This window comes from Limulus polyphemus, unplaced genomic scaffold (assembly GCF_000517525.1).
Source record: "Limulus polyphemus unplaced genomic scaffold, Limulus_polyphemus-2.1.2 Scaffold6149, whole genome shotgun sequence".
NCBI lineage: Eukaryota > Metazoa > Arthropoda > Merostomata > Xiphosura > Limulidae > Limulus > Limulus polyphemus.
In genome coordinates this window covers 14,943-24,427 of record NW_013671759.1, presented here as the reverse complement: position 1 = coordinate 24,427, position 9,485 = coordinate 14,943, and positions in this window count along the sequence as shown.

Genomic DNA, 9,485 nt, shown 5'->3' with positions numbered 1-9,485 from the left:
CACAATTTTGAGTATCTACACTAGATATACTGTATATGCGTAAAGGAGATCACATGCTTAAAAAACTATTTTATTACAAGCTCCAAATGAACATACCCAAAATATATCTTAATACCCTATGTTTGGGGTATGATCAAATCAAATTATATACTTCTCGGATTGATTTTAGACTAATCTTTTCATTTATTCAAAAATTTGTAATTATTGTCTTGAAAAAAAAACAACCGTAAAGGAGAATACATGATTATGGCGACAAGTTATTTTGGATATTTTTATATGTGAAAAAGTAATGGGACAATCAGCTATAAACAAAATTTCCAAACATAAATGCTTACTAATTAATCCCAATAAAGGCTTGTGACATACTTACAATATTTGTGTTTGTATTATTGCTTTGAAATTAAATTTTTGTGCTGGCGACATGCTACTTTTAATACCCCACCATTATTTATTTCCTTAGTTTGCTGACAAAACTTAACACAAACTCAATATATTATGTATGTTTGGAAATCTCTGTCCATTGTCTATCATTTAGAAATTATTATATGTTTGTGTAAGGTACGTACTCAGAAAAAATTGCCCCAGAAAACTGGCGACATCAAATTGGACACTAAAGAAAGCTTGACCCACAATTTTGTTGAGTTTGTGCTGTAGATACGAGAGTGTTTGTTTGTTTGTTATTAAGCACAAAGCTACACAAAGGGCTATCTGTGCTCTGCCCACCACGGGTATCTAAACCCGGTTTCTAGCGGTATAAGTCCGTAGACATACCACTGTGCCACTGGGGTGGGGGCAGGTACGAGAGAGAAAATTTAATAAGTAAGTGACTGTTAAGTTGTATTTGTGAGTTAGGCGTATCAAAGAATGTAGCTTGTATATCTTGAATGTTACAATCCAAGAAATTAATAACTCTTTGCAAATAAATGGATTGGATTTTGTATTATTTTTTACTAAATCATCAAAAATAACTCATTCAATAACAGACACCATTACAACACTTACTAACTGCTAGTGTGGTATTTTTAGGCAGAAACTTATTTCCCGACAAATGTTAGACAGTAAAACCCTCTAATAACAGTAGATTCGTTCAGGAAATGGAGAGTAATTTAGGCTTGCTAACTTGGTTGAGTCTTTTTAGTGTTTGTGTGTGTGTGAAATAATGAGACAGGACGAGATTTACCAAATTATCACAGTTTCATTATTCAACAGACAAAAAGAAAATTTTGTACATGAAAAGACAGTTGCTTCTACGGGATCGTGATTGGATTCACAGCTTTATTTATCTTAAAGTTGATCTCAAAGTATGTCTTTGCCCTAAGAACTATTGGTGGAACGTTGAACTAAGAAAATTCGCTTTGGTTAAACAGTTAAACTCAGTTCCTTTTTCCAGTCAACAGCATCATCTCCTGACCTTTATTCTTTTACAACATTGTTGGGCTGTTTTATACAGACAGCGTCGAGTTGACTAGCAAAGGATATTACATGCTCTAATAATTTCAACTCGGATGCTATATGTTACTGCAATACCCTCTTGGGCAAAATAGACAATAGAGAAAAAAGAAACAAAAAACAAGAACAAGTCAACCTCAAAGATTTTGTGAACCACATGTTTATCCTAAAACTGCATAGAAAGGAAATAAACGAAATACTATAAAACTTCTATATAAATAAACTGTAGAGAACATATGATATGTTTATCACCACAGTTGTCTTATTTGTATTCAGTGGTTTATAGCTGCTTTTGATGATTATTTCTACACACACTTCTACAGTAACTCTTGAAATTAAAATGATTCAAAAACCTATAAAATACACAGAAATACTCAGTGTAAAAAACTCTTTGTCATTTCATGCAACTTAAACAGATGACATAATAATTATGAAGTGGGAATAATGTGATCATTGAATAGTTGCTACAAAGGATAATGGACGTCATACACATACACACAGTGGTCACACCAACATCTGAGTTATTGTATTTAATTTCGAGCTTCATCGGTTTCTTGAACCTTCGTTTTTGCTACTCCCCTTTCTTTGTATTTGTGCGACAATAATTTACAACGCCTTGCAGACATTCAACTAAGGATAACGGTAGATCATTGATTTATATATTTAAGACACGCTTAAAAAATAAGTTTAAACTTAAAGTGAAATAGTATTTAAAAGTTTTAATCAATTGAATGTTAAAATGATTTTATAGAAAGATTTGTGAAAGGTAAAAATCTTTGTTTGATTGTCGTTAAGCTCAAAGCTACACACTGGGATATCTGATCGTGCCCATCACGGGTATAGAAATCCGGTTTTTATCGTTATAAGCCCACAGACTTACTACTGAGCCACTTGGGGGACGATAAGAAGCAAAGTTTGTGGTCTTTAATGGATACCATTATCAGTATCTTTTTTAATTTGTGCGTGAGTTTTCCAAATCAACACATTTTATTATTTTAGTTATATCTTTTCCCTCTAGTAATTCAGCGATAGGTCTGAGGGCTTATAACTCTAAAAATCAGGTTTCGATACTATTAGTGGGCACAGAACAGATAGCCTACTGTATAGCTTTGTATTTAACAACACAACTAAAAGAAATAATTATAATTTTTGAATGGCCTTTCTGAGAAGTAGTACAACAGTGTAATTTTACTGTTATATATATTTATATATAAATACATATGTATTTAGATCGTTAATTTTACTATTATCCATCGCTGAGTTTCCTGAATGTAGCAGGACGCCAAGAGGTCTGGTGGTGAAATTAACCTCACGTTGCATGTGATCCATTTTAATTTTTAGGTATGAGTATTAATTTTATTTACGATTATGTTTTAGCAATGAAAGGTTGGAGGGTAATGGAGTGATTTCGTTTTTATATTGTCTTTGTTTCAGTGTACCTAGGTGGTAGGAAATAGTATTCTAGAAAAATTAATATAATCCGCTTGCCTAACTTAGTTGTTCTTTTTACCACTGCCACTGTTTGCTCTGCTCGTGGCATGACGTTGTAGCGTTCTTAGTAGTACTAAATAAGTAATATTACTATTAGTAACAGGATAGCTTAGGTTAGGCTAAACGGTGTTTACACTCGGCAAATAATTGATGTTAGGCTTTTGCTGATTAGCATACTAAGATAATTCTGTGGCAAGTTAACGTGCGGGTCTGTGTAAATCAACTTACAGAGGGTGTTGTTCAACTTGTTGGTGTGAATATAATTTAGATGTAATTTTTGTTAGATAATTTTATTATATAATATTAGTATATTATTAGATGTGTAGTACTAGTAGAATAAATTTACAATTATATTGTTCCTAATGTTATTGATATTAAAATTACGATTACACTTTGTTCTTACTTTTAGAATCTTACTCTTAAGCCTAGAGTTCCTTAGTACTAGTTGAAGTACTTTTAGTTTTAGTTTTGTAAGCATTGTAAGTAAAAGTTACTTATAATTATATATTGGTAGCTAAATACCAAAGTTATCCTGAAGTTCTGTACATGAATGTTCTTTTGAGTTTAAGAGAGCCTGATTTTTAATTAAATAAAAATTTAACAATGATTGAAATCAAAGAAAAATATCTTTATGAAATGACTTAACAATTCTTGCTATCATCACATTGACACAGTGTTGATCACCTAGATTCAAACTGTAATTATTTTTCAAGAAAAAGTTTACAAGATTAGGAGCATAAACCTAGAGTTGGGAATATATTCAACATTCCATTCTCGAGCACGTTCCAACTGGAGTGCATGTAACTGTAACATCATCCCTTTATAAGTGTTCTTATATTAAGAACACATTTATCAGCTTTGCACACATCCTTTTAAAATAAAAAGCCAAGTATTTGGAGATGTGGTAAGACTGAGTTATACACAGAACTTTTACAAATTTAGTCATTTTTTCACTTGTTATTTTGGATTGTTTACATGATAAAATTGTCATTGTTGGCAGAAGAATTTATGAGCAAATTATTGGTGATTGAAAATTAGTCCTCCACAAGAATATTTGTTTACAGTTTTTCATATCTAAAGTATGTTAAAGTAATTTTTTTAATTTGTACCCCACACGTAATACTGTCCAGGCTCTTCTGAATTAATGAAGCATTCTCAACATCGGCTTTATGCAGCATTCTTGTTATATCGTAAAAACTCATAAAATTTTAAAGGGATAAAAAGGAGCTTATTTGCCCGTCAAGGATGTCCCTTCAAGCTTCCAGCTATAACTACCCCTTACTACTCATGTGTTCATCCAATATTTTCTTGAACTCTGTTAAATTTTCTGCTTTCACCACTTTTGGTGGCAGCTCATTTTAAAAGCCAACTACCCTGTTTGAAAAGTAATACTGTCTAAACTGTAGACGACTCATACGCTGCCAAAATTTGAACTTATGACCCTTTGTCCTACTGTTTTCACTGCTAAACATAAACAGTTTGATTGATCCATATTATCAATATCCTTAATAATCCTAAAAACTTCAGTAAAATCCCCTCTGACCCTTCTCCTCTCCAACAATATATGTAAAGAGCTTACTCTCTATATACTTACCCAAATCATTCAACAAAATAATGACTAAAAAGGAACCAAAAGAGATGCTGAAGTATCACACTAATAAATATTTCCAAACATAATAATGCTCATTTATGATTGTTTGTAACAGGCAGTTTTTATCTACTTTCTTACTTTTTTGACAATTAATGCTATAAAAACTTTCCAATTTTTTCTTAAAAACTAAAATGAAAACAAATGCATCAAAATAAGAGAGAAGTGAAATATTAAAAATTAGAACAATGTAAAACATGTTTTAAATTTTTTGTGAATCTGTTGTCATAAAATTTAAGGACAACAGGGGACCTATTAGTGTATCTCAACTGTTCCATTCACAAAACTAAAATCAGTAAAAAAACAAACACCAACAAAACCCAGTCAAGTCCTTATCCTTCATGAAACCTGCTCTTGAACTCTCTTAAATTTAGTGCATCCATCAATATCTGAAGGCAATTCATCCCAGTTAGCCAATCTTCGTGTTTGAAAAATATAACTGAAGATACTCTGAACTGCACCAAAATTTATATTTACATCCCCTAGTTCTACCATTTTTATTATCAAGTATGAAAAAAAAAGATGAATGCATCAACTCTATTGATTCTCTTAATCTTTAACAACTCAAACTTTTTTTTTCAAGAGCAAACAATTTTATAAACCTTAACCTGTTCTTCTATAACAACTTCCCCTTTCTAGTAGCCCTCTTCTGAACCATTTCCAAAAATTCGGTGTTCCTCCTAATGTAAGGAGCCCAAGACTGTACACGATAGTAGATGTTTTCCAAAATAAGCTCTGACAACAAATCCCAGCATGATCCTGTAACAAAATCAAACTTCACAGACCTTTATATCTCCAAACCTTTGTGATGATCTTGTTCTGCACCATGTAGAACTGAATTGTCAACAAGAGCCTTAACTACCTCAGTAATGTAAATTCTGGAAACTGTTTACTATCACGTAAACATGATTTACACAAGACATAACTACAGGACAAGGGACATCCATATGCCGAGCAGCGAATCCAATTAGGCGACAGAAGATTACAACTTATGCTGTTGTGCTCGTAGAAGCAACAGTTAAAAAGCACTACTAATCCCCTATCATGAGTTACGCATAATTGTTATTATTGAGCAGGTCAAGGTTGTTGTTGATGGCTTATTTGTATGTATTAAAGAAATTGTCACATTTCCAGTACTTTTTTTTTTTTTTTTAAAGATAGGGCTACATCAGTGATCTTTCTATCATTACTGTTCACTTAAATAAATTTAAAGTTTAAATTAAATCTTATTGCTTCCTACTTTCATATCCTTAAGTTGTATTCAAAGCAGCTTTTTCTTTAGAATAATAGTACTCTAATAATTGTTTCTTCCTGTTAGCCAGTTAGATATGTTAGGGATTTCATCATTTTCTTTAATTCTCTTTTAATGTTTCTATTAGAACCTTGTGAGGTCTGTTGTTGTTATCCTTTATTGTACGCTTAACATAACCATTTTTATCTCCTCGTTATATATTGTTATTTTCTTTAATAGGGCACTCTAGTTGATGTTCTTTTGGCTTTCCAAAAGTGTTTCATAATTTGCTACACGAGAGATTAGTTAAATGTAATTTGTATGTTTTTAGTATTGATGGAAAAGTTAAGTTATGGGCATAAAACTAGGTTAGTTGTAGAAAATAAAGATTGGTGGTGGTGGATGATTATTTTTCTGATTAAATGGGACTATTATTGCAATTCAAGAATTGTTTTGAGACCTTTAGGGTTAATGTTATTTTCTTGTCAATAGTTTGGATAACATTTTTAATACTAATTTTTTGAAATTTGCTGATGATGCTATGAAACAAGAATTTATTCTACTAATAAGTGTGCTCATAAGGATTTTGATATTTTAAGCAACTGGGCTAGAAAGAGGAAACAGCTTAAGTGCTAAGAAATGTAAAGTTATGTACTTGAGGTATGCTAATTTGGAAAGGACTTACTTCATTTGTTGAAGGAATATTGACGTCGTTGGAAAAGGAATGATTTTAGAGGGGATAGTTGATAGAACTCAAGCTATCAGTTGAATGTTTAGTTGTAGTGAATAGTGTGAGTAAAATTGTGGGTTGTATTGCAACGTGTAGACTTTCCTAGTGAATCGTTTCTAATGAATAAAAATGGGCCTTTTGACTTACCTAGGCTGTCTAATATTCTTCTACCTATCACCCTGCTCCAAACTTCATACAGAAACTTCTTTTCTCAATTCCAACCCTGATCTATAAAATACTCGTTCATTCTCTTCTTAGACTCCTCAGATGTTGCAACTTCTTCAACACCTGAAAGTAAACTGTTCTTCTGGCCAATCACTGTATTAGAAAACTAATTCTACTCAATAATCAACATGGTTTCACGAGGGGGATAGTCTCGCATTACTAATCTTTTTTGACGTTCTTCGAAGAGGTTACTGCATATGTAGACGAGGGTACAGGTGTGGATTTGGTGTATCTGTGTTTTCATAAAGCATTTCATGAGGTGCCACACAACAAATAAATCTCTACAGGTGTGGGGGATAAGTTTGCTTGTTGCACTGAAAAATTGATGGAAGGCAAGGAAGCAGAAGGTTATCACAAATGGAGTTCTGTCTAACTGGATTAATATTATAACTCAATTATTTATACATACTGCATAGTCATAGTGGTACTTTGTTATATTCACGTAGAACATTTTTTTTTTTAAACCAGTTACTGACTTAGAGAATACAACATTATTGGTCAGATATACATTGAATCACTTTCTAAACAAGGATGTAATCCCAGTTTCCCTTTGAACGGAATTTCTTATTTTGATGTTTGTCAGCAGCGTTAAGCAAATAACACCTTATGCCATCTTCATGTAAACCACTGCTTTCTTCAAACCATGTGATAACGTCTTTAAGATTAGATTGTGCTTTCTTCAGACTGACTGGCTCAACGGATGTATCACCTCCAATGTCGCCAAACTCTAGAAGAGATGCGATGAAAGTGATATTTTCATCTAACAACTCTTGACCACTTGGTTCTGCTGAGTTGACGAAGAGCCACTGAAAAGTTGACATAGGCTCGTTAATAGCTGCAGCAATTCTGTTTCGATTGGCACCTGCTGCTTCACCTTCCAACTTTGTCTTCTTAACTCCAACACGTCCTTTGAAACATTTCAGACATCCTCTGGAATATCCAAACTCTGTTACACTAAGCCGTTGTCCAAGTTTATTAGCTTTCGTAATAAGCATCTTGTCACTAACATGCACATTTCTTGATGTAAACATCATGCACCCGAAGATGCTTGTTCCAAGGTTACATTCAAAGCATGTTCATTGACCTAAATTGTCTGGAATATTTATCCACTTTTTCTTTGTTGTGAAGAATGTGAGATATGGTTGACTTGCCCAAGAGAGCATTTTCAAAACTTATATGCCTACTGATGATATCAAGGCTTACCCTTTGATTTGTTTTTCCTGTGTAAAAAAACATCATGCTGATAGTTATACACATCTTTGTTTTGGAGCATGTGACATCACATGACTGTAGCATAAATCACTGATGACCTCTAGATGTCTGTTACAGTTTATATTTGCATCTTTACTGTGAAGGTCACTCAGAACAATTGTTGAAACTGGTACCTGCCAGTTAATGCATGTTTTGTGGTCAGCAGTTATTACATCAATTCCTGTTCTGATCGACCCCTTAGTTGTCTCTTGTAGAGCTAAGTGTGGATTGCCGAATCATGTATCTGTAGGAAATGCATGTTTGTTATAAGAAATAGTTGGATTATTGATTGAATTTTCCATCGTTAAGATTTGTCTATATGAAAAATCATTCAGATTGTTGATTTATGGACTTAACAAAGGTTTGCTGTAGTAGGACAGATAGTATTTTGGTTCACATTTACAGAAATATTGAATGTAAGTTTTAAAATGTTATCATTTCATTGTATAGGTCACTGGTTATGCCTTATTTGGAGCATTGTGTTCAGTCTTAGGCTCCTTATTTTAAGGACATTGAATTGTTGGAAGAGATGTTACTAGGATGTTACATGGGATGGAAATGTTATATGAGAAGAGAAAAAGATCTCTGAAATTGTTTTCTTTCTAGAAAAAAAGAAGAGTTAAACAGGATATAATTAAGGTGTTCAAGATTACTAATGGAATTCATAATCATGATACACCCTTTTATTATTTAACAGTGAGAATAGTAGGATCCAGTTATGTATTGAGTAGATTCCTATCTATATTGAATGTATGATCCAAATTATGATAACCAAAAACCATTACTTTATACTTATTTGGATTAAAGATATATTACCAAATATTGGCACAAATTATTTTTGTAATACTTAAACATTCTCAGTACATATAGAAATGCTCAAGTCTTCTTTAATATCACCAGCAAACTTTGCTAATTATGCTCTTTTCAGTATTCGTAATGTAAATAAGAAAAAGCAAAGGCCCTAAAAACTTTACTAGTAACAAGTGTCCAGTTTTATTAGACTCCATTATTAGCAACCTTCTGCTTTCTTTCATCCAACCAACCAACAATCTAATTAACTAGTCTTTCCACAACTGCTAGTAATGTGTAGTGCCTTATCAGAAACATATTTTTAATCTAAGTATACTTAGTCCACATCCTTTCATTCATACAAATAACATGAAACATACTTGAAAAAAAAAAAAGGTGAAAGATTAGTAAGGGAAGATTTTCCTTTGACAAATCCATGTTGGCTTTTGTTCATGGTATTATATACTTCACAAAATTATTTTGTAAAGCTTCTTTTATCAGATCTTCCACCACAGAAATAAGACTAATTGGCCTTTAATTTACAGAGAAACTCTTATCACCCACTTTAAAAATAGGAGTAACATAAGTAACTGTCCAGTCATCAGGCATCTGACCATTTTCTCACCTACCAAAAAAAAAGAAAGAGAAAATGCTATCTTATTTGATCTTTG